Genomic DNA, 27,221 nt, shown 5'->3' with positions numbered 1-27,221 from the left:
GATCAGATACCTAGAAAAGGATTGAGGGACAAACTGATTAAGTGGAATATTAAAATAGAGGCTAACATTACAGAAAAAAAGGGTGAAGAGGAAATCGAAAACCTTGTAGGACTTGATCTCGGAAGATAGATATACACCCTAAAGGAGGAAGATGCGGACCATCATGAGGAGTGGGGCGGGTTATATAAGAAGGAAAACCATAGGTCGCCAGTAAATCCACTTCTTCTGTATCTATAAGGTCGGAAGCGCACGATAGAAACCACTCAGGAGGGGAAGTTGCCATAGAGAGACAATAGAAGGAAGAGGAATCAAGGAAGATGAAGAGTGATGGGGGAAGGCGGAAGAAAACTTTGAAAAACCCTTGTTTTTCTTTCCGCCCTGTGCTAAAACCCCCAAACAGAGATAACAGAAGAAAATAAGAAAAGAAAAAGTACTCGGGATTCCAATCATCATAAACGGATGATAATATTAAAGGATAAAATCAAGAGAAAATGATAAAGTTAAGAAATCTTCCTCGAAAAATGCGTAAAGTTTCCCTAGAAACAATTCTTAAGAAAGCTTGACGGATATAAAGAAAAATTAGGCCAGTAATTATAAGTTCAGGTTATTGGTGTAATAAAATAGGGCAAAAGTTGAACGCAAGGTATTAGTTAGCAGACAGGACTTGGTTGGAGGCTACTGGATGAGGTCCATAGATATGAATCAGGCAGTTCTGATAGATCGGTCGATACAAAGACCACCCAAATGTGTCGACCAAAGGCTTACCGTGATGAGTCAAGTAACATACACTATGATAATACCACACTAAAATTTATTAATACATGAAATAACATACGTAGATATGAGCGTAGGTCGATCAAGTAAAATAAATCGACCGATGTTGAGAATATCATAATAAAACTGCACCAGATCGGACGAGACATAATGGATCTTTGAAATATCGGACGGTACTTATCAGCCTTGATATATACCGTCCGGTCATGAGGAAACAATCTAAAACATAATAATCTGTTGGATGAGGTTGTATGATAACCAACCAAGCAACATTTGACATATTGAAATTAACAATGAAAAAGGGATAATCAGCTTCACATAAGTTTGTTAGATTGTCATCACAGAGTTTTAGTCCCCTTTTTTCTTTTACAAGAATTTGAATTTGAGTCATACTAAGGTCAGCTGAGGGTATAGATCAGGGGGCTTGTTCTCAATGAGTTTGCGACGATATAGGAAATTAGGAGGAGGGTCGCGAGATAAGTAGCTCTCCTCTCGTAGTTGTTGAATCGCCCCTTGAGCTCCCGTAGTAAAGGCTGATAAGATGGATTTCACGATCGGCCTATTGAATTCAGGAGATTCAATCATGGCGGTGGCCCGTTCCTTGTAACGAGTATCTTCGTTCGCCTTGTAGACCACCAAAGCCGTTTGGGAAGTCTTCAGTTCATTCTCTTTAACAGAAAACTCGACTTTAACTGAATTAAGGAAGGTGTTCAAGGAAGTTATTTCATCTTCCTTCAGCTACAGGGCTTTGAGTTTCTCAGCCAATTCTGCTTCATAATCAGCCTTTAGTTCGCCAATTTTGGAAGTCAATTCTTGGTTGAGGTCCGTAGCCGATTTGAATTGTGCTTGAAGACTTTCAATCTGAGCTTCAAGTTGCTTCTTGGTAGTAGCAGAAAACATGACAGAGGACAACTCAGTAACATGTTGTCTCAGCTTATCATTCTCGGACCTTAGTTTCTTGTTCTGATTGTATAAATTGTACATCAGTCGAGATAAGCTCATGTTTTCTATCCATCGCTAGAAATATAATAAAAGGTCAAGAGATAACCACTAAAAAGTAGAGAGTAGACGTTAGTAAACATACCTGATTCTCCTTATGGGAGAAACGGTCAATTGCTTCAGAAGTATTGAGTTCTTCAAAAATGGGACGAACTTCATCCCAATCACCAGCGAAGAAACCTCCTAGCAATATGGGGAGGACAGGAATAGTAGAAGAACCAGCAAAAAAAAGAGGAAGTAGGGACAGAGGGAGGAGCAAAGACTAAATAAGAAGAAGGTGAGGAGGGTAAAGATCCAGAAGTTGGAATAGATAGGGGAAAAATGAAAGAGACATCACCAGAAGTACTGGCATTAGAGAAGGGTGAGGCAGGAAAACTAAGAGAATGGTAGAGTTCGGCCAACGTAGGCTCATCAGAAGGAGGGTCAGCAAGAACAAAACCTTCTGAAACCTATTCATTAGCTGGAAGGACAAGCCTCCTTTTGGACGGAGGAATTCTGGTAAGTTTACGCCCCGGGCGTTTGCCGGTAACAAGTTCAGCTATTGATTTAGTGGGGCTACCAGAGGACGTGAGTTCAATGATGGGAAGAGGGGTAGATGAGGAAGTAGCAGCAGCCACTGGTGAAGTAACAGCGGGTAAAGAAATGTCAAGGATATCTGCAGAAGGACCTTCAGGAGCCTCAAGAGCTTCAAGGACTCCCAAAGAGCTGGATGCTTCGGCTAAAGGAGTCGGCTCTTCGATTAAAGGGGGAGGAATAATAGCAGCCAGAAGTTCGGCTTCTTTGGCACGAATTGTGTCCTCTTCCAGACGTAGTTCTTTGTCAATCAAAGCGTCATAAAAGCTCTCCACTACATAGAAAAGAAAAATAGTTTAGTTAGTTAAAAGCAAGAAGAAAGAAACAAGGTATTACCTAAAGGGACTTGAGTATCAAGTTTGACGGGGCTTAAGCCAAATAGGTATAGAAGATCGACTCTCAGCCACTTGGGGATAGAAAGTCGATAACTTAACAACTTCTCACAATAAATAGGAAAAGAGGGATGAAGATGAAACTCCTTGACGTCGGGCAAGGGAGGCAAGAAGGATTTCCAAGCATGAGACTAAGGAATGGGTCCTGGAAACTTTATGAAGAAAAAACGAGATTTCCAAGCTTTGAGAGACGAGGGCATATCCTCAAAAAGAACCATTTTAGTCCGTGATTGAAACAAGAAAACATCAGGTTCCGAACACTTGGGATAAGATAACATGAAAAAATTTTGGGGAGTAGGAGGAATATCTAGCAAACGAAACAGCATGTAAGTACCACATAGATAACGAAATGCGTTGGGAGCAAATTGTTGCAAAGGAATATCAAAATACTGGCTTAATTCGATCAAGAAAGGAGGAATGAGAAACCTTAAACCTCCTATCAACTGATCCTTGAAAAAAGGCACACAATTAGCAGGAGGACGATGAGGACGATCATCCGATGTTGGGATTATGATGCCATAATCCCGGGGAATTTCATACTGACGACGGATGGTTAGCCTAGCATTTTTATCAAAAGAAGAAGACATGTGGACGTACCAAGGAGCAATTGTTTCCTCAGCCATAGACAAGAGTAGAGGCTAGTAAAACAACAGATTACTTACTGAAAACAAGAAAGAAGATCGTCGAGAAACGGTGAGCATGGGGTTTGGTCGAAGACTACAGCGAGAAAAGAACGCTAAGGAAAAGAAAGGAAAGGACAAAGCCGAAAAGAAGACGAAGGGTTTAGGGTTTGAAAAACACACAACCGTCGTCAGATTAAAATACTTTTATCTCAGCAGACGTTAAGGATCACAGGAAAAGGGCAAAGGCTTACGTGACATGGCGGCGAGAGAAAGTATGTGTCATATAATCATAAAGAGACATTTATAATGGATGTGACAGATCGGAACACGCTGGGTTGGTAACACCTCGTTGTACGCGTATAACATTCTCTTACCCGAAGAAGAGCCAATCACCAACCAGGAAGTTTCGAAAGGAGACGTAATTAACTGGACATAATAAAGTGAAAATGACTGAATTTTGACTAAGCCCAGGCTAAGGACAAAAACATTTAAGGATGGAGATTTAGGCGAATAACAGATTTTAAATTAATGCAAACTAACATTGATCAAAATAATTTTATATTGGCCGGCATAACTCTGGTTATGCTAGACAAGTATAACATCAATTTAAATAACATTGTTTATAATCAACAAGACAATACTCGTTGGTATAATGTTGGTTACAATAGATAAATATAACATCGACTAAGACGGTTTTGTTTATGACAGATAAGTTAATATTGGTTGGTATAACATTAGCTATAATATAGAAGTATTCCAACAGTTAAGATAGCTTCAGCCATGATAAATGACACATAGGATATACGAAGGGGTAATGAATACAACATCACATTTATTCTTATAAATCAGAGAATGAGTCAATAGAATCACTTAATTCGATACAAAAGCTTATTTTTACACTTAGAATCTGATCAAGTACATAACATTACATTTCTCCTCAGAACATTAAACCTTAAACAGATAACAAAAATTACAAACATAAGCCCTTGAGATGCTTAGAAAGTTTTTGTCCCACTATAGTCAAACTTACCATGGAGCAGAAGTGGAAACATTTTACCCAGCATAGAGGAAGCTCGTCCGAGCTTGTCAAGGCGCATAAGTGGCAATATTTTGCCCGGGACAATGAGGATTGTGGAGTAGAAAGATTCAAGGGAAAGGGGAAGGGGATAAATCTATTCAGGCCATGATGGAAAAGTAGTTGAAAGAGCCTCTCCCCAAGCCCTAGAGTTCTGCAACTAGAGCCACCCAACTTAGCCCGTCGGTAATATGTGTTGTGCCCTTCTCGCGACATCCATGGGCTATTTAGTAAGCTCCCCATGAGTAACGAAAACCTCTTTGAAGTTTCTTGAGCCTGCAAAACCTTGGCACCTTTGGATGAAAAGTCTGGACTTTGAAAAACTTCATCTCTTGAGATAGTCCCTTGAACCCTAGAGTTAGCCGAAGTAAAAATTTGAATAAACTCATATATAGATCTCGCCTTGTCTGACGAAATTCGCCTCCAAAGAGGAGGATCCAAGACCATAACCTTAGCAATGAAAGTTAGCAAGGAAGGAAAAGAATTAAGATGGGTGATGAACGAAGAGAAGGTTGTAACCCTATTTAAAGGATCAAAGGACCCAAGGAATCACTGTACTGAGGTTCACGGGATCACTATACTCAGCTTCATCAGATAGTTATGCACAAAATCTGTGAGGTCACTTTAATATCCATGGCAGAGTCACGGGTAGGAAGAGACAAAATCAGACATGTGTCTAGTCAGTCGTCTACACCTCCTTTGACTAGACTTGAAGGGAAGGCTAGTGATATGGGTTAGGTTTCATAGGTCTCCAATAAGGAAGGGAAAGGAGATAACCAAATGGAGAAGATAGATCAATATTGGCTGGGATATGCCTCCAAGGGGGCAGAGCCATATTGATCAGCATATACTTCAAAGGAGGTAGGCTAATATCGGCCGGGATATACCTCAAAGGAGGTAGACCAATATCGATCGAGATATATTTTCAGGAAAGTAGATCATTGTCGACCGGGATTTACCACTAAGAAGTTAGGCCAATATCGGTCGGGATATACTTCCAAGTAAGTAGGCCAATATCGGCCGGGATATACTTTCAAGTAAATAGACCAATATCGGTCGGGATATACTTCCAAATTTCCATATCAATTAGCATATACCTCAAAGGAGGTAGGCTAATATCAGCCGGGATATACCTCAAAAGGAGGTAGGTTTGTATCGACCGAAATATGCTTCCCAGGAGGAAGACCCGTATCAATTAATATATACCTCAAAGAAGGAACGCCAATATCGACCGGGATACGTCTTTAAGGAGGCAGGCCAATATCGATCTAAACATGCCTTTAAGAAGAAAAGCCAAGATCGGCCTGTTGACCAATACCTTAGAAAGGTACTTGATAAAATATAGCCTAGTGCTAGTTAGGATAATTAACATAGAAGGGCACCGACAAAAGCCTCATGAGGAATAATAATCATTAACTAAACCTAGTCATGATTAACTTCGACCAATACAAGGAACATTGGTATATTGAGCTATCCATGATATAATAGAAGCAGGAGGGGCGGGAAGAAACAATAGAAACACTTTAAAGGGACTCATGAGATAGGATAGAGGTAAATATTTCAAATAAGATCATTAATGAAGATATCTGCAATATGTGACTATATGACAGGTATTATATATTTTTTGGCCGGAAATGTGTTTTTAGATTGTTTTGCAGGTGCTAAACGACAAAGAAGGTACATCTGAGGTACAAGAAAGATTCCTTAAAAGTCATTCATCACAAGTACGCAGCTTACGTCATCTCATAATAAACTCTAACAAACCGGGGTCCACTTCATGACTACGGAGGTTATATGAAGTGGTATAAAAAGGGGAATCCTCTCCGTTTGCTAGGTAAGTTCACATCATCACGCACATTCGTAACCCTAATTTTCAACTATTGTTCATCTTCTTCTTCCACACCAAGAGAGATCACTGACTTGAGCGTCGGAGGGCCTAGCCAGGGATTCCCACCCCGGTCTTAGGTCATTGACAATAGTGTTGGCTGGTCTCTTGTGTGCAGGAGGTCTTGGAAGCTCCGGATCTGGTTTTCTCTTTGATTGGATCTCTCTCTCGTCATCGGGTCTTCGCGCAAGGAGGGCATTGGGTGATCCTATTCTTCCTGATCCGCTTTGGGTTTCTCGGATCAGCGTTCTCTAGGCTTTCTTCTCCATCAACAGTGGATTTCTTCTTCCGGATCTCCGTCTTGTCCAACTTCTCAGACAGGATCAAATTTGGCGCCGTCTGTGGGAACTTCACCTGAATCTGAGACTACAAGATGGAAGAGGCCGGAAAATCAAACCTACTCACCATTAATCAAGAGGATCTGGATTTCCTCATCAATTCTCACGTACAAAAAGCCTTACAACAACAACAACAACAACAACTTCAAGCTCACACTGGAGCTACTCTACCAACAGCTCATAATCCGGTGATTTCAACTACTGAGCATCGAAAAGGAAAGGAACCGGAAGAGGAGGAACATGCATATTTTCCCCCAGCTGCTGTTTCTCCAACAAGACGTCCACGAGCCTTTCTTCACACTCCCATGGAGCAGAGGGTAGGAGGCCTGTGTTTCTGGAATCCTCTGGCGATGCACCAGACAGAGAAAAGCGTATGATCAAAATGATAACTAGTGATAGCTCACCAGAGAAAGTCATCTCCACATTCTCATAGAGTGTACTGGATGATCCGCTTCCTAAGCGGTATCAAAATCTTCAGATCGGTGAGTACACTGGAATGACAGATCCAGAAGATCATTTATTAAAATTTGAGAATGTAGCATTATTACAACAATTCTCGGATGGGGTGAAATATCGGATGTTCCTTACTACCCTCGGAGGAGCTGCACAATGCTGGTTCAAGAGATTGCCAAAGAAGTCTCGGGCGTTTCTCCTACAGTTATGGAGCATTCTTTACACGTCTTCCCAGATGCCCGCCCGGTCATGCAAAGAAAGAGAAATTTTAGCACGGAACAGAAACAAATCATCAAAGAAGAGATAACAAAACTTATGGATGCTGGTTACATCAGGGAAGTACAATTTCCCAGCTGGTTAGCTAATGTAGTGTTAGTCTCTAAATCAGGAAACAAATGGCGAGTGTGCATTGATTTCCGAGATCTCAACAAGGCTTGCCCAAAAGATTATTATCCATTACCCAGAATCGATCAATTGGTAAACTCCACTGCTGGATGCGAATATATCTCTATGCTAGATGCTTATCAAGGCTATCATCAGGTTCCCTTAGCTAAAGAAGATCAAGAAAAGGTCAGTTTTATAACATCTGAAGGTACTTATTGTTATAATGTTATGCCCCTCGGACTAAAAAATGCAGGAGCAACTTATCAAAGACTTATGAATAAGGTTTTCCAGAAGCAGATTGGTAGAAATATGGAAGTATATGTTGATGATATCTTAATTAAATCTCTTCAAGCTGCTGATCTGTGCATGGACGTAGAGGAGACCTGCAAGACATTGAGACAATATGAGCTCAAGTTAAATCCGAGCAAATGTTTATTCGGTGCGAAAGGAGGAAAATTCCTGGGATATATGGTGTCCGAACGGGGAATAGAAGCCAACCCGAGCAAGGTCAAGGCACTTCAGAACATGGAGCCACCGCGCAACATGAGAGAAGCTCAAAGATTGACCGGCCGGATTACAGCCTTGTCTAGGTTCATTTCCAGGTTGGCCGATCGTAGCTTCCATTTCTTTAAAATACTCAGAAAAACCAATAAATTTCAGTGGAATGAGGAATGTGATAAGGCTTTCCAAGAGTTAAAAGATTATTTGTCTACTCTCCCTGTATTAGCCAAGCCTATAGTAGGAGAGACTCTTTGGGTATATTTGTCTGCTAATGAAAACGCTGTAGGCTCTATATTAGTCAGACAAGAAGGAAAAGAACAACAACCTGTATATTTTTCTAGCCATTTATTTAAAGGAGCTTAGTGTAGATATACTACGCTAGAGAAATTAGCTTATGCACTAGTCTTGACCGCTCGGAGGTTGCGCCCATATTTCTTAGCACATGAGATTATTGTATTAACCAACAGCACTCTCGGATGGGTCTTCATGAGAGAAACTGGAGACTTTAAACCATCACAGAACATAGTCGATCAGAAAATCTCATGAGGTAACCCGGACGGGTCTTCATGGGAGGAACCAGAGACGTTAAACCATCATAGAACATAGTCGATCAGGAAATCACATGAAGTAACTCGGACGGGTCTTCATAGGAGGTACCGGAGGCTTTAAACCATCACAGAATATAGTCGATCGGGAAATCTCATGAAGTAACTCGGACGGGTCTTCATGGGAGGAACCGGAGACTTTAAACCATCACATAACATAGTCGATCGGGAAATCTCATTAGGTAACCTGGACGGGTCTTCATGGGAGGAACCGGAGACGTTAAACCATCATAGAACATAGTCGATCGGGAAATCTCATGAAGTAACTCGGACGGGTCTTCATGGGAGGAACCGGGGACTTTAAACCATCACAGAACATAGTCGATCAGGAAATCTCATGAGGTAACCCGGACGGGTATTCATGGGAAGAACCGGAGACTTTAAACCATCACAGAATATAGTCGATCAGGAAATCTCATGAAGCAACTCGGACGGGTCTTCATGGGAGGAACCGGAGACTTTAAACCATCACAGAACATAGTCGATCGAGAAATCTCATGAAGTAACTCGGACGGGTCTTCATGGGAGGAACCGGAGACTTTAAACCATCATATAACATAGTCGATCGGGAAATCTCATGAAGTAACTTGGACGGGTCTTCATGGGAGGAACCGGAGACTTTAAATCATCACACAACATAGTCGATCGGGAAATCTCATGAAGTAACTCGGACGGGAAATCTCATGAGGTAACCCAGACGGGTCTTCATGGGAGGAACCGGAGACTTTAAACCATCACAGAACATAGTCGATCGAGAAATCTCATGAAGTAACTCGGACGGGTCTTCATGGGAGGAACCGGAGACTTTAAACCATCACAGAACATAGTCGATCGAGAAATATCATGAGGTAACCCGGACGGGTCTTCATGGGAGGAACCGGAGACGTTAAACCATCATAGAACATAGTCGATCGGAAAATCTCATGAAGTAACTCGGACGGATCTTCATTGGAGGAACCGGAGACTTTAAACCATCACAGAACATAGTCGATTGGGAAATCTCATGAGGTAACCCGGACGGGTCTTCATGGGAGGAACCAGAGACTTTAAACCATCACAGAACATAGTCGATCGAGAAATCTTATGAAGCAACTCGGACGGGTCTTCATGGGAGGAATCGGAGACTTTAAACCATCATAGAACATAGTCGATCGGGAAATCTCATGAAGCAACTCGGACGGGTCTTCATGGGAGGAATCGGAGACTTTAAACCATCATAGAACATAGTCGATCGGGAAATCTCATGAAGTAACTCGGACGGGTCTTCATGGGAGGAACCAGAGACGTTAAACCATCATAGAACATATTCGATCGGGAAATCTCATGAAGTAACTCGGATGGGTCTTCATGGGAGAAACCGAAGAATTTAAACCATCACAAAACATATTAGATCAGGAAATCTCATGAAGTAACTCAGACGGGTCTTCATGGGAGGAACCGGAGACTTTAAACCATCACAGAACATAGTCGATCGGTAAATCTCATGAAGCAACTCGGACGGGTCTTCATGGGAGGAACCGGAGACTTTAAACCATCACAGAACATAGTAGATCAGGAAATCTCATGAAGTAACTCAGACGGGTCTTCATGGGAGGAACGAGAGACTTCTAAGCCTAATCAACCGGGATTATATTGACATGGTAAATACAAAGCTATATGGATTTGTTCACAAAATTGGTTGACATTTTGCACTGGATTAGAAGCCAAGGTTCAAGGGGGATTCTATGCATATGGCACATTTTCCATCTGGAAGCTCATTCATATGGAAATCTTTATTTAAAAATCGCCCGGAGTATTATACTCAGCTCGGAACTCAGGAGTTTTATACAGTTCCTTATCTAAAATCAATCGGGATTATTCATTCTTTTGAAATATGAAGCACACCAGATGTTATCTGCAGAAGGATTCATCAAGACAAGGCTTAACTTCAAGAGATGAGCAAGGAATTCTCGAATAAAGCTTATGCTTAATGCTCGGAAGCATTTCAAAAGAGGCGTTCTCAAATCAGCACAATAGAGAAACAGGTAAGTATCAAAAATTTCCTATACATCGCAATCACTTAATTACCAAGTTTTGGTTACACTTCTTTTCATTACCGATTTTTCCATTACAAGTCTTTTATGAACAATCTTTTTAGATACTGATACGGCGCGTAGTGGCGGTGCCCAGAAGAAGGGAGGAGAAGAGTCAAGGCTATGTAGCGGTCAAAGGACAAGGTGATGCGGTAGTCAAGAGTCAAGATGATGTGGCAATCAATAGTTGAGGTGACTTGGCAGTCAAAAATCAAGCATAGGAGGCGGTCAAGAGTCAGGTATATGTGGTAGTCAAAGGTCGAGCAGACCTGTCAATCAAGGGGTCAAGGTAGAGGAAAGACAAAGGGCGACGACAGGTGGAGCTCAGGGACAGGTGTTGCAAGGGACAGCAGCTCAGGAGAACGGGTTTGCTGAAAATGCGAGTCAAGGAATACAGGTCGAGATAGGCAGAGCTATTCAGAGACAGCTCGATCTAAAGGTCTGCGTTCGAAGGCCTGGGCACAAGTCACAGGGTATAGGTCGGGAGAGGCAAAATTGATCAGAGGCAGCTCAGTCTATAGGCTTGCGTTCGAAAGTTGGGGAGCAGGTCACAGGGCAGGTACCACAGATAGGGCTTGGCAGATCTGCGAGGATACGGTGCGAAGCCATGGGCACACGTTCGAAGGCCCGATTTAGGTGGCAAAGCTAACAGAGTGGAGCAGGTCTGACCGGGGATGTGAAGTAGATACAGGCTATAATAGACCGGAGGAGCTAAACGACAAAGGAGTCAAGGAATCATAACTACCTGTCAGGGGGTAATTATCACACACCAGGGGATATGCGCAAAGGCGGAGCTTCCTAAACAAGAAGATGCCTTTATAGCCAATAGTAGTCAGACAGGTGTCATTCACTACATGACAAAACCCAGCGTCTAACGTTTTCTGACATGCTTGCAGGTTCTAGAAGTCCTTGCTGGTGCATAAAAAGGGGAGGATTCCTCGTACGCGGGTACGCTCACTCGTCATTCCTCACCAGTCTTTCACTTTTTCGGATTCTTCTCTTACACTTTCCGGGGAAAAAGTACCTGACTTGAGCGTCGGAGGGCCTGACCCGGGGACTTTTTCCCTGGTTTTCGGCCTCTAACGTGAGGGGGGATCGTCTGAGTGTGTGCAGGACCTGCAGCCTCGTCAGCCGCCCGTGGGAGCTTTTTCCTACACACGTCCAGGTCATCCTTGAGCCACCGCGACTCTCCGTTAACAACTAGTACATCGCGACCGGCCTTCATCCGACTCAGCTTCCGGACAGGATCAAATTTGGCGCCGTCTGTGGGAAACACAAGAGCCTGAGCCGAAACGTGAAGATGGAGGAATCTGGTCGAAGTTCTAGCCGGAGGATTTATGTTACCATGACCGCCGGGGAGTACGAGCTTTTCAGGGAGGCCAAAAAGCGAGCCGCCTCTGAAAAGCAGGGAACAATTTCTCGACCTCGCCAGGCGCCTGAAGCATCCAGAGAGCCAGCTCCTGTTTCTGACAGGGGCTTCAAGAGGAAGCAGTCAGAAGAGCTTCCTCGCACTTTATTCCGAGAGCCTCGTCGCAACTATCATCAATCCGGGCCTGAGAACATAGTCCGAAGAGAGAAGAACCGCAGGCGTCGATGACGGAAAGCTCTCTACCTCCGCCTCGGGACTCAAGAAAAGGAAAAGCTATTGCCCCCTCCGAGGATCTGCCTGAAGATCCGGATGACAAGGTACCCTTCTCGGCTCAGATATTGAGAGAAAACCTACCGAGGGGTTATCGAGCTCCAAACATAGGAGAATATGATGGAAGCAAAGATCCAGAAGATCATTTACGGAAATTAAAAAATGCGGCTATATTGTATTAGTATAGCGATGTTGTCAAATGCCGAGTATTTCTACATACCTAGTCGGGTTCGGCGCAGAAGTGGTTTGATGGATTGCCCCTAGGGTCCATCAATCGCTTTTTGGATTTCAAACGGCTTTCTTGCGCCGTTTCCCCAGTAGTCGTAAGTATTAGAAGACCGACCACTGTCTTTTCGCTCTGAAGCAGGGTCCAACTGAGCCCCTGCGAAGCTATATCAATCGGTTCAGCCAAGTGACCAATGACGTCCCTTTTGCCACCTTGGAAATACTGATGAGCGCCTTCTCCCATGGATTGCTAGAGGGAGAATTCTTCAGGGACCTCATCAAAAATCCTACCCGGAATTTTGATGATATGATGGAAAAAGCTTGTTGCTACATCAAAGTGGAGGAGGCGTAAGCGGCCAGGAGGAAGGCTGAGAAGATAGCTACTCCGGGCAGCCGACCTGAAAGAAGAGAGCCCGAGCCGTCGGCTCAGCCTCTTCAACGTGTTCAACCCAGGCCTGCCTTTCAGCCCGGCCAAGGAGTCAGACCAGCTCCTCGAGTTGCGGCCGTACACGCGCCCAGGCCTGGACCGTGGGATTACCGTATTGTACATATCATTGGTCCAGGATGCATGATATCAGTAATTGCTTCCAATTTGCCCGTGATTCTAGGCGAGCTGCAGAGCAGGGCTTGCCTCCTCCCGAGCTGGCGCCCCAAATATAAAGAATGGAAGAAGAGCGGGCCGCTGCCAGGCGTGCTCGTCAGACTCGGCCTGACCTGGCAGGCCCTTCTAATCAAGCTGGTCCCGTGGAAGACCAAAGAGATGCTAGGGAGGTGGAGAACCGGGGCAACGTTGCTGTCCGAGAGATCGGCATGATTTCAGGAGGGCCCACTGATGGGGATTCTGGTCGGCCCGCAAGTCACATGGTCGACAGTTATATGTGGGAGCTGTTGGGTGCAGCCAGGAGCAGGTGTCAGGCCCTGTTATCAGCTTTGGGCCACAAGATTTGGAGGTTCTAGAATTACCTCACGACGATACCCTCATTATCAAGGTCGTTATTGCTAATAGCCGAGTGGCTCGGGTCTTCGTGGATACCGGGAGCTCGGTTAATATTTTATTCAGAAATACGTTCGAGGAAATGTAGATAGACGCTGCCGAACTTCAGCCTGTAACTACCTTTCTATATGGATTTACGGGCAACAAAGTCAAGCTCATGGGTCAGATTAAGCTGGCCATATCTATGGGCACCGAGCCACTGGTGCGCACTAGAAGGAGCACCTTTATAGTGGTGGATTCTCCTTCCTCCTACAACGTCATCCTAGGAAGGCCAGCTCTGCACGAGTTCAGGGCTGCTGTCTCTACTTTTCATCAGAAGATTAAGTTCCCGGTCGACGAGCAAGTCGGGGAAGTCAGGGGAGAGCAGAAGGTATCCCGTAGCTGCTACATTGACATGGTCCGGGTAGAAGCCCGCAAGAATCGAAGAACTCAGGATGGTAGTGTACACGCTATTCAGGAGTAGCCTTTACCTATTGCAGAGGAGCTCATCCCTTGGGAAGAGATTCAGCTATATCCTGACAGAGCGGAAAGTTGCACTCGCATTGCCAGTGACCTACCCCCGGATCTTAAGTTGGAGCTGATACGATGCTTGACCCGCAATAGAGATGTTTTTGATTGGTCCCCAAAAGAACTGCCCGGGATCAAACCAGAGATAGCCGAACACAAGCTGCATTTAATACCTGAAGCTAGGCCAGTTAAGCAGAAGAAGAGGAATTTTTCTGCCGATCAGAATAAAATTATCCTAGCTGAAGTGGATCAGCTCAAGAAAGCGGGACATGTTCGGGAGGTGCAATTCCCATCCTGGCTTTCTAATGTCATGTTAGTAAAGAAGCCTAACAATAAGTGGAGGGTTTGCATAAACTTCCGTGATCTCAACAAAGCTACCCCCAAAGACTGTTATCCTCTGCCTCGCATTGATCAGATGGTGGATTCGACCGCTGGCTATGAGAGGATATGCATGATGGATGCTTACCAGGGATATCATCATATACCCTTGGCTCGGGAAGATCAGGAAAAGGTTAGTTTCATAACAGCTGATGGTACTTTCTGCTATACTGTCATGCCGTTTGGACTCAGGAATGCTGGAGCCGCCTACCAAAGAATGATGGGCAAAATCTTCCCAGGGCAGATCGGGCGGAACGTCGAAGTCTATGTTGATGACATCTTAATCAAGTCCTCCCTAGCGTCCAATCTAATAGTAGATGTAGAAGAAACCTGTGGGACTCTGAGACAGTATGGTTTAAAGCTGAATCCTTTGACATGTCTGTTCGGAGCCAAAGGAGGAAAGTTTCTGGGATACTTGGTGACCGAGCGGGGGATAGAGGCCAATCCTGAGAAGGTTCAAGCGCTCCTAAACATGCAGGTCCCTCAGAATCTGAAGGAAACGCAAAAGCTAGTAGGCAGGATAACGGCGCTGTCCAGATTCATCTCCAGATCTACGGACTGAGCTGCGCCCTTCTTCAAAGTGCTCAGGAAAGCTGCCAAGTTTCAATGGACAGAAGAGTGAACACAGGCCTTTGAGGAGCTGAAGCAGTACCTGGAATCTTTACCATCATTGTTCAAACCTGTTGTTGGAGAGCCCCTTTGGGTTTATTTATCAGCTACCCCTGAGGCCGTGGGGGCAGTGCTAGTTAAAGAGCAAGACAATATGCAGCGGCCAGTGTACTTTTTTGGTCATCTATTGAAGGGGGCTGAGTCTCAGTACACAGCCCTGGAGAAGTTGGTTTACGGACTCGTTCTCATGGCTCGGCGCCTCCGGCCGTATTTCTTGGCACATCCTATTACCGTCTTGACAAACAGCACCATGAGCCGAGCTCTCACCAAAGTGGAGGTAGCGGGTCGACTTATCAAATGGGCAACCTGTTAGCTAGAGCCCTAGAGCCAATCATTTGATGATTGTATTTTGGACTTATTGTATCATATTCTATATAAATAAAGGCATTTGGTTTTTGGTTATTATACTTACTTGTATTGGTGCCAAATAAACTAAGTATAATAACGTCCTTGAGTAGACGGTTCTCACCTATATCAATCGGTTAGTTGAACCGATAGTGAGATGATATAGGGAACACTACTCTTAATCATTCCTAGTCGAGTATTAACATTCAGGGACAATGTTAATGCAATAAGACTAGCATGTAGGTCAACTCGATAACTTGATCTCACAAGTCATGGATATAGAGATATCAAGTTGACACATGGGTATGCATTAGAGAATGTATACTGAATGACCCGCCATGAGAAAGTATCATGGATCGTTATATGAGTGTCATATACTTTCTCATGTGGCTATTAGTATGACTACTAGTCCTTAAACCTAAAGTCACCATGGTTCCCTACATAAGGAGTTATGTACTTTAGTTTCGTCAAACGTCACCCGTAACTGGGTGGACCGTAAAGGCGATTACTGGGTATGTAACAAATTATGCGGAGGGATATGAGTGATGTAGATGAGATCTATCCCTCCTATATGACTGGAGAGACATCGGTATTCTTGATAGAGTGAGACCACGAAGTGCATGGCCATGCCCAAATGAGTCAATATAGGATATTGAGCTCGTTTGATTGAGTGAGTCTACTTGGAGTTCAAGATTTAGATTGATTAGAGGATGACACGGTCTATGCATCACATTGATCAATCTAGATATCTAGGATAGGAAGACACTTGTCATATATTGTGAGGAGTCACAATTAGTATTCACAAGGTGATGTTGGATCTCAACATTCTTGTAACTTGGGTAGTAATGATGTATTGCTAGATACCGCTCATTACTTATGTTTCTAAATGAGTTTAGGGGCATTGCCAACGTTACAAGAACCTATTGGGTTCCACACAAAGAACAAGTGGATGGAGATTAGGTTCATATGATGAACCAAGAGGATTAGATTCATTTGATGAATCAAATTGGATTAAGAGTAATCCTAATTGGGCTAATTGAGTTGGACTCAAGTTGATTCATGTGTTCAATGAGTCTAATTTAGATTATGACTCATTGAATCAATTTAATTAAATGAATTAGATTCATTATATTAAATTGGCTTGAATTAAATGGTTGGATTAGATCAACCATGAGAGAGATTAAGTCAAGTTTGACTTGACTTGAGAGGAAGATGAAGAGTCAAGTTTGACTTGACTTTATGCCACCTCATTGGTGAGTTGGCATTAAGTGGACCAATGATGATGCTCCACATCACCATGGTTACTTAAGTGAAGTGCCACCTCATGGGAGTTACCAAGAGTTGTGACTCTTAGTATCCCATGGAGGTTACAAACCACTTAATTAGATGAAAAAAGAGTTTCATATTTATAAGTGTAACTCTCATTCAAGTGATCTTCCTCCTCCTAAGCTCTCTTCTTGCTCCCTCTCTTCTCTTGGTCGTGGGTTTCAAGCAAGGGAGAAGAAAGGAGAGTGAATCTAATCCAAGAAGAAAGGTTAGTGAAAGTCACATAGAGATTTTAGAGGAGTGTGTTCTCTTCTTTTCCTTTCTTCTTCTTCTAATCCTACCCGAGAGCCCTAGAGAGTGCTAGCACACTTGTGGTGCTCTCTTCTCTATCCTTGAGTGTTAGAGAACACTTCTTGTTCGTGTGGATATCACTAGAGAGTTGTCTACGTTGACAACTTCGAGATCCGGCGTACCGTTGGACGAGCGGGATTTACGAGGGCACGCTTCAAAGGTATAAAATATTTTTCTTTTGTAGATCTACTGTAGATCATAGTTTGAAACTCGTACTCATATTTTCGAAAGTTTTCTTCGCACGGATCCAATGGCTAGGGGGTTTCGAGGTTTTCGCGACGCGAAAAAGCGGTTTTCGCGGCCCCAAAAACCTAACACAACCGAGCTAGAGGAATATGATATACAATATCAGCCTCGAACAGCGATTAAGGCACAGGCTCTGACAGATTTTTTGACAGAGATTTATCAGACAGATTCGGAGGAGGTCTGGAAAGTTTATGTAGATGGGTCGGCTACCCATCATGGAAGTGGCCTAGGTGTACTTCTAATATCTCCGCAGGGGACATAATGCAGTTGGCTGTCCGGTTGAGCTTCAGAGCCACCAACAATGAGGTAGAGTATGAAGCCTTACTGGCAAGTCTGCAAGCAGCTCGACATGTGGGGGCAAGCCGAGTCATAGTATATTCGGATTCTCAATTAGTAACCCAGCAGGTGACCGGACATTTTGAAGTAAATAGTAATAAGATGCGAGTTTACAGGGAAGCATATGAGAAGATGAAGGAGGAATTTAAGGAAATCATAGTCACTAAGATTCCCAGGGCTGAAAATGAAAAAGTTGATGAATTAGCCAAAATGGCCAGCTCCCTGACCACTTGGGTACTTGACAGATCTATGGCACAGACCCTCCTTATAGCTCAGATAGATCTACAGAACAATTTGGGAGGAGTAATTGATTGGAGAGCGCCAATGATAAGTTTTCTCCAACAAGGAATTACACCAACCGACCCAGAAGAAGCGCGCCTGCTCAGGAAACAGGCCCAAGCTTATGTTATGATTGGAGATCAACTGTACAAGAGGTCATTTTCCAGACCCCTGCTCAAGTGTCTGAATATGGAAGAAGCAGATCACGCATTGCGCGAGATACATTTGGGATGCTGTGGCAATCATGCAGGCGGAAGAACGCTGGCACGAAAAGTGCTGCTGGCTGGGTATTTTTGGCCTACCCTACAAAGAGATGCCCAGAAGCTGGTGAATGCTTATTTGTCATGTCAAAAGCATCAGAACTTGACGCACCGGCCCACTGAGCTGCTGAAAACTTTCATAGTTTATTGTCCATTTGATCAATGGGGTATGGATATAGTAGGGTTTTTCCTAATGGCCACGGGTCAAAGACGCTTTTTATTGGTAGCAGTAGATTACTTCTTCAAGTGGGTAGAAGCTGAAGCTCTGGCCAGAATTATAGAGGAGGCTGTGATTCAGTTCCTTTGGAAGAATATTCTTTGCAGGTTTAGCCTACCTCATAAATTAGTATCAGATAATGGAAGGCAATTTCAAGGGCACAAGATACAGACTTGGTACAGGGGGTTCGGTATAACTCAAGCCTAAAGAAGAAGCGGGCTCAGTATACAAACAGTCATTGGACAGAAGGGCAATAGGGCATATCAGAACAAACAATGATAAGCAGATCAACAAAGGCCATCTGAAAAACAATGAGGAAATTAGCTAAGGCTGTAAAAACTTACTACGAAAAAGGGCAAGTTATGGACATGGACAAAACACGCAAATAACACAGTACAGACATCCGGACAAAGAGAAACAGATAAGTCTATTCATCTTCAACACTACAGCATACGTCGCATTAAGCAGAATCATGGAGAAGGAGCACTGGTTCGGTAGGAACAAGTGGAGGGACTACGGGTTCGGTAAGCGCAATGGAAGGAGGCGCAGGACCAGTGGGTACATCAGAAGCAGCAGCAGGAAGGGTTTGGGCTGAAGCATCAGGGGAAGTCTGGTCTGTAGAGTGGGGGGAGCCTCTAGAAGAAAAAGTTTCAGGGGGCAATTCCCTTGACAGGCAAGCTGTGTCCAGAAAAGTTGCAGGGGGCGCCGAGCGTAGAAAACCTTGCTCAAATGCCTGTCTGACCCCACAGCACAGCAATAAGGTCATCCAACTTCCCAACTTTCGAAGGAAGAAGGAAGAATGGACGTAGGCCAGCCTATATTCTCAGCCGCTCTGGTTCGCCAGCTCGGTACATATCTAAGTCGCTCTTATTGGTGGTAGCCTCAGCGTGGACCGCAGATAAGTCATTCTGGCCTTGAATTATTGCTTCCTGGGCCTTCATGAGATCTGTCTGTAAAGACTGAAGAGTAGCCTGGCAGGTTTCCCATTGGGATTTCATGTTCGCTTCCCGGGCAGCGGAGGCAAGAGCTTGAGCCTGGGCGTCGGCTAATCCCATTTGCAGAAGCTCCTGGCTTTGTCGCAATGATTTCAACTCAGCTGACTGGGAGATCAGCTCTTCCTGTCTGCTTTCTAACTCAGCAACTGCCGCGCGACGATGCTCAGTTTCAGAGGCCAGCAGGGACTCGCTTGTCTTTAAGGCCGCCTCCAATTTTTGTATCTTGTCAAAGGCAGCATGGGAGATGGCTCGGGCAGAAGTGGCAGACTCCCCAACGACCCGTAGGTAAGCATCCAGATCCCCGAGTAGGGGCTCATGAGGAACTGAGGAAGCGATCGGAGGCTCTAGTTCTTTGAGGCAGGCCTTAAGTGCCACATTTTCTCGATGTACCTCGGCTGCATGTTGAACAACACTCAAGCCCGCAGAACAGGTCTACAAACAGCCATAGGAAGGTAAAAGGGTCACAAATACATATTAACAATTAAGAGGAAAAAAGGAGCTTACCGATACTAGGCAACGGGCAACCTGGTCAAGCCCCTCTACAGGAGGGTTGCTCCTCCAAAGTTGGCAACTGGTAGATCGCCAGGAGATGGCCAAGTCTCCGTGTAAATCAACCCTACCAAGGATGGAAGATGTGGCAGTAGTAGATACATGGGCAGGCTCGATCTCCGAGGGAAGTCTCCAGGAGGCTTCGAAGGCAAGTTCCGAGGAAGGCAATTCTTGGGTCGGTGCAGCAGAGCTTGTAAGCATAGCAGGAGGGGAAGCTGAGGGAGTCATTGAGCCCCTTGACTAGTCTTCAGAAGCGGCCGAAGGCTGGTCAAGTAATAGACTCTGGATCGGTGCTGCAGTTATTACGTCCGATGGCTGAGCTGCGATTTCCAGTTCGGGGTCCCTCTCCTGGGGAAAATTTATATCCAAGGACGGAGCATGAGAAGGGATAATAGCCACTCGCTGACGGTGAGGGGGTGGTGGAGATGTTGGGGTGGCAGGCGTCACCCTTTTGCTCTTGCGCACAAGGTGCAGTTTCATAGAGGGAGGGGGAGTAGGCGCTCGTTCTGTCGGAGGTGGCTCAGTCGAAGGCCGATCAGAGGAGGGGATCCGGGCTGGCTTTGTAGGTCCAGGGGCAAGCGGCGCAGCAAATGTTGAGGTGGTTGCAGGATCGGAGGTTTGAGGTTGGGTCGGTAGTAGACCGGTGGAAACAGAGGGGTCAGAAGATAGGCCTTACGTCAACTCTTCATTAAAAGCCTGCAGAACGGCAATCGATGGTTGTTCCTGGCTGGAAAAGGAGTGAAGTATGGCGGCCACTATAGAATTAAAAGGAAAAAAACACCTCAGTTAGTGAAGAACTTCAAAGAAGAAGCAGCAGCTTACCAAAGGGAGCTCCGATTTCTGCAAAAACAGGTCTGAGACCAAAAGAGTATAGAATGCCTTCCAGCATTAACACAGACAAGCGGACAATAACGCCGGTGAGCTTGGCCGAGGCCTCAGAGCAGACAGGTTCATGAGCATGTGAAGGGAAGTTAGGAGGAAGACTAGAGCGCCATTGGGAAAACCCGACAAAGGGGAAAGGAGGCTTAAGGAAGAAAAAACGAGATTTCCAGCCCTTATTAGAGGAGGGCAGGTCATCAAAAAATTTATAGCCCGGTTTGCCTTAAACGTTGAATGCCCCTGGCTCGGCGCGCCTGAAAGAGTAGAAATGGTGGAACAGCTAAACAGTTAAGGGAATTTGGTATATGAGACATAAGATGACAGTGCCGCAGACGACTCGGAATACGTTAGGGGCAAACTGAGAGATACTAATACCGAAGTACTGACTCAACTCAGAAAGAAAAGGATGTAAAGGAAAACGAAGACCTCCTAAGATTTGATCCCTGAAGAAAGTGATAAAGCCTTCGGGAGGAGAAGAAGGATGTTCGTCCGGCCCAGGGAGACGAAACTCGTATTCCGAACCCAGCTCCAAGTTGGATTGAAGCGAAGACAAGTCATGATTGTCTAAGTCAGAAATGTAGTATGAGTACCAGAAGATTTCCTTACCATCCATGTTTAGGGGGAGCAAGCAAGCGAAGGGGCCGGAAACAAGGGAGGTCACAGGTCGGGAGTAAGCAGGAAGCCAGAAGGTCGCACTGCCAGAAGCGGCCAAGAACGAAGAGAAGGAGATAGCGAAACGCCAAAGTGAAAGCGGCGGACTGCCTTTAGGGTTTATAAAGCCCATTCATTCTTAGGAAATATCGAAAGCCGAGCCGAGTATCTTTTTGGATACACACCCAAGCGCCATCCGATAGAAGGTGTGTACAGAAAAGGGTCAAAAAACTGGCGTCAAGAGGCGTAAGCAGTAAAGGCGTTGGACATGTGTCATCACGAGAGGAAGCGCATTAATGATTGACATGATAAGGAAATCATGAAGAAGGATAGGCGCATGGAAGGGCTTTATTCACAGAAAAGCCCGCCCAAAGACAAAAGAAAGCAGATGTTTCGCAGGGAAGAGCCAAGAATAAGGGGGAAGCTTCATAGAGCTGCCAAGTCTATGTGACTTTAAAGAGGTCAGGAAGGCATGATTAAGTTAGCGGGAGCGGTTCGCAGGTCAGAAAATAGTGAGTAGGCTTGTGCAGGAGTCCCCTGCTCAGACTATCTAACCAAGCCTACCACAAGAGCCGCTGGGTCGCCATAGCTCAAGGGTCAAGTAAGGTTTACGTACTTCTTGCTTTATTATTATCCCTATACCATACATACTGTGAGTACAAGGAGAGGGCGGTTGGTGCGAGTTAGCCCAAGGCCAGTAATAACGACCAGGTCAACATGAGGCTGGACGGACGAAGCCTGGAAAGATCAGCTTACCTATTGCTATATCTCCCCCGTTTTGGGCCACGCCATCGCCACCGGTCTCGGACCGGAGTATTATTACTTGTCTCGGACCAGCGCCATCGTTACTGGTCTTAGACCGGAGTCTTCCAGACTCTCGCATCAGTGCGAGTTATAAGTGAGCTCTGCTCTCACGCCCAACGACCTTTCAGGTCGGCTCCCATGCGAGAATTAAAAGTGAGCCCAGTGCTCACGCCCAACGACCTTTCAGGTCGGTTGTCCCAGACTCTCGCCTCAGTGCGAGTTATAAGTGAGCTCTGCTCTCACACCCAACGACCTTTCAGGTCGGCTCCCATGCGAGGATCAAAAGTGAGCCCTGTGCTCACTCCCAACGACCTTTCAGGTCGGTTGTCTCAGACTCTCACCTCAGTGCGAGTTATAAGTGAGCTTTGCTCTCATGCCCAACGACCTTTCAGGTCGGCTCCCATGGGAGGATCAAAAGTGAGCCCTGTGCTCATGCCCAACGACCTTTCAGGTCGGTTGTCCCAGACTCTCTCCTCAGTGCAAGTTATAAGTGAGCTTTGCTCTCATGCCCAACGACCTTTCAGGTCGGCTCCCATGCGAGAATTAAAAGTGAGCCCTGTGCTCACGCCCAACGACCCTTCAGGTTGGTTGTCCCAGACTCTCGCCTCAGTGCGAGTTATAAGTGAGCTCTGCTCTTTCGCCCAACGACCTTTCAGGTTGGCTCCCGTGCGAGAATTGAAAGTGAGCCCTGTGCTCACGCCCAACGACCTTTCAGGTCGGTTGTCCCAGACTCTCGCCTCAGTGCGACTTATAAGTAAGCTCTGCTCTCACGCCCAACGACCTTTCAGGTCGGCTCCCATGCGAGGATCAAAAGTGAGCCCTGTGCTCATGCCCAACGACCTTTCAGGTCGGTTGTCCCAGACTCTCTCCTCAATGCAAGTTATAAGTGAGCTTTGCTCTCATGCCCAACGACCTTTCAGGTTGGCTCCCATGCGAGAATTAAAAGTGAGCCCTGTGCTCACGCCCAACGACCCTTCAGGTTGGTTGTCCCAGACTCTCGCCTCAGTGCGAGTTATAAGTGAGCTCTGCTCTTTCGCCCAACGACCTTTCAGGTCGGCTCCCATGCGAGAATTGAAAGTGAGCCCTGTGCTCACGCCCAACGACCTTTCAGGTCGGTTGTCCCAGACTCTCGCCTCAGTGCGACTTATAAGTAAGCTCTGCTCTCACGCCCAACGACCTTTCAGGTCGGCTCCCATGCGAGGATCAAAAGTGAGTCCTGTGCTCACGCCCAACGACCTTTCAGGTCGGTTGTCCCAGACTCTCGCCTCAGTGCGAGTTATAAGTGAGCTTTGCTCTCACGCCCAACGACCCTTCTGGTCGGTTCCCATGCGAGAATTAAAAGTGAGCTTTATGCTCACGCCCAACGACCTTTTAGGTCGGTTGTCCCAGACTCTCGCCTCAGTGCGAGTTATAAGGGATCTCTACTCTCACGCCCAACGACCTTTCAGGTCGGCTCCCATGCGAGAATCAAAAGTGAGCCCTGTGCTCATGCCCAACGACCTTTCAGGTCGATTGTCCCAGACTCTCGCCTCAGTGCGAGTTATAAGTGAGCTCTGCTCTTACGCCCAACGACCTTTCAGGTCGGCACCCATGTGAGGATCAAAAGTGAGCCCTGTGCTCACTCCCAACGACCTTTCAGGTCGGTTGTCCCAGACTCTCGCCTTAGTGCAAGTTATAAGTGAGCTCTGCTCTCACGCCCAACGACCTTTCAGGTCGGCTCCCATGCGAGAATCAAAAGTGAGCCCTGTGCTCATGCACAACGACATTTTAGGTCGGTTGTCCCAGACTCTCGCCTCAGTGCGAGTTATAAGTGAGCTCTGCTCTCACGCCCAATGACCTTTCAGGTCGGCTCCCATGCGAGAATCAAAAGTGAGCCCTGTGCTCACGCTCAATGACCTTTCAGGTCGGTCATCTCAGACTCTGGCCTTGGGACTACTCCTATACAAGAATCGAAAGAGAACTCTGCTTTTACGCCCCTTTTTGCCCCCCCCCCCCCCAGTCAGGCTGGCATGTCTCACGCTGATCAAAGCATCTTCGAGTGATCAGGTCAGCTTCATATAATCCTATTTTAGCTCCTTTATGCAAATATGCGATGGATGAGTTTTTACCGAATATGGGAGGTTATCTGCAACAGAGCATCAATATTAACTGGAAAATCAGGTTCGTCCGTTCATTACAGTATTAATTTTCAAGTATTATACTGGTCTGACTATCTAATTTTGTAAAGATAATTCATGGTAAAATTTTTATTTCATACACATAGGCCGGTTAATAAGAATGTTTGCTAGGTGCGAAAATAGCAGTAATATCAAATTTATAGGTCAAGCAGCAAATTGACTCTCACAACATACCAAATGGGTAAATGGAATTGGGCGGGATGGACTGCCCAGGAGGATGAGCCTCTCCAACTAATAAATCTCCGGGTCACAGGCAAGTACAACAGCATAGTTCAGTGAGCGTACCAAACATGCATTACAAAGCCAGCACCCACTATACGAGCTCAATAGTTGTATTACTGTTTATGAATTACTTAAGACAAGTAAGGGATACAGGCGCTGCCACAGGAAGGAACGTCCTACAGGTAAAAAATTACTGTTTATGAATTACATAAGACAAGTAAGGGATACAGGCGCTGCCACAGGAAGGAACGTCCTACAGGCCAGAAATTACTGTTTATGAATTACATAAGACAAGTAAGGGATACAGGCACTGCCACAGGAAGGAAAGTCCTACAGGTCAGGAGCCACTGAGACAACTAGAGCCCGAACAGGAGCCACTAAGACAACTAAAGCCCAGACAGGAGCTACAGGAGCTAGTTAAGGGATGTAGGCACTGCCATTGGAAGGAACATCCTAAGGGTCAAAAGCCACTAGGATGTTTAAAGCTTGGGCCAGCTCCGCTTGGAGGGATCTGATGACTGTCTGTTGCCGAGAGATGGTGTCTTGTTTATCGTTAAGACACGTACGGAGGAGGGATAGCTCGGTCTCATTCTCTCGCTGCAGATGTTCCTGGAGGCTAAGTTGGCGCTGCAGGTCAGACTAGTATTTCTCTTTCATCGCCTTTTCAGCGTGAATGCGAGATTTAGCAAGGCGATACAAGGTGTCTACATCCCGCCAGGGAGCGAGTTGACGATCTCGATCCATGGACATATTTTTCAATTCGTGCTCCTTCTCTGCAAGCTGTAGGATGAGTTGATTTAGCCGCACTTGGGGGGATGGCTGATCAACCTCGTCGGAAGAGGGCGAATGCATTATGTCAAGGAGAAACCGGGAGAAGGCAGAATGACGAAAAGCAGGAAGAAAGCAAGGGAAAAGAAGGATACAAGAAGGGAGCGTCTTGAGGTCTTTTTAAAGAGGAGATTGAGTACTTAAGACAAAGCAATTACGCAGGCACCGTACCCCAGGCAACCACTAAAGCAATTACGCAGGCGCCGTACCCCAAGCAACCACTAAAGCAATTACATAAACAGGGAGGCTTGAGTACGGTATGTAGGGTAGGAGGCAGAGAGCACAGAGGTGCGTATGGTCCTAGTCGGTCAGACTTGAGTCTTCCTTCGACTAGACTTGTGGGGGAGGCTTGTGATACGACGCGTAGTGGCAGGGCCCAGAAGAAGGGAGGAGAAGAGTCAAGGCTATGTAGCGGTCAAAGGACAAGGTGATGCGGTAGTCAAAAGTCAAGATGATGTGGTAGTCAATAGTTGAGGTGACTTGGCGGTCAAAAATCAAGCATAGGAGGCGGTCAAGAGTCACGTATATGTGGTAGTCAAAGGTCGAGCAGACTTGTCAATCAAGGGGTCAAGGTAGCGAAAAGACAAAGGGCGATGACAGGTGGAGCTCAGGGATAGGTGTTGCAAGGGACAGCAGCTCAGGAGAACGGGTTTACTGAAAATGCGAGTCAAGGAATACAAGTCAAGATAGGCAGAGCTGTTCAGAGACAGCTCGATCTACAGGCCTGCGTTCGAAGGCCCGGGGCACAAGTCACAGGGTATAGGTCGGGAGAGGCAAAATTGATCAGAGGCAGCTCAGTCTACAGGCTTGCGTTCGAAAGGAGGAGAGCAGGTCACAGGGCAGGTACCACAGATAGGGCTTGGCAGATCTGCGAGGATACGGCGCGAAGCCCTGGACACACGTTCGAAGGCCCGATTTAGGTGGCAAAGCTAACAGAGTGGAGCAGGTCTGACGGGGGGATGTGAAGCAGATACAGGCTATAATAGACCGAAGGAGCTAAATGACAAAGGAGTCAGGGAATCATAACTACCTGTCAGGGGGTAATATCACACACCAGGGGATATGCGCAAAGGCGGAGGTTCCTAAACAAGAAGATGCCTTTATAGCCAATAGTATCCAGACAGGTGTCATTCACTACATGACAAAGCCCAGCATCTAACGTTTTCTGACATGCTTGCAGGTTCTAGAAGTCCTTGCTGGTGCATAAAAAGGGGAGGATTCCTCGTACGCGGGTACGCTCACTCGTCATTCCTCACCAGTCTTTCACTTTTCCGGATTCTTCTCTTACACTTTTCGGGGAAAAAGTATCTGACTTGAGCGTCGGAGGGCCTGACCCGGGGACTTTTTCCCTGGTTTCCGGCCTCTAACGTGAGGGGGGATCGTCTGAGTGTGTGCAGGACCTGCAGCCTCGTCAGCCGCCCGTGGGAGCTTTTTCCTACACACGTCCAGGTCATCCTTGAGCCACCGCGACTCTCCGTCAACAACTAGTACATCGCGACCGGCCTTCATCCGACTCTGCTTTCGGACAGGATCAAATACCTAGAAAAGGATTGAGGGACAAACTGATTAAGTGGAATATTAAAATAGAGGCTAACATTACAGAAAAAAAGGGTGAAGAGGAAATCGAAAACCTTGTAGGACTTGACTCGGAAGATAGATATACACCCTAAAGGAGGATGATGCGGACCATCATGAGGAGTGGGACGGGTTATATGAGAAGGAAAACCATA

This window comes from Zingiber officinale, chromosome 3B (assembly GCF_018446385.1).
Source record: "Zingiber officinale cultivar Zhangliang chromosome 3B, Zo_v1.1, whole genome shotgun sequence".
Taxonomy (NCBI): Eukaryota; Viridiplantae; Streptophyta; class Magnoliopsida; order Zingiberales; family Zingiberaceae; genus Zingiber; species Zingiber officinale.
This window is presented reverse-complemented; position numbering follows the sequence as displayed.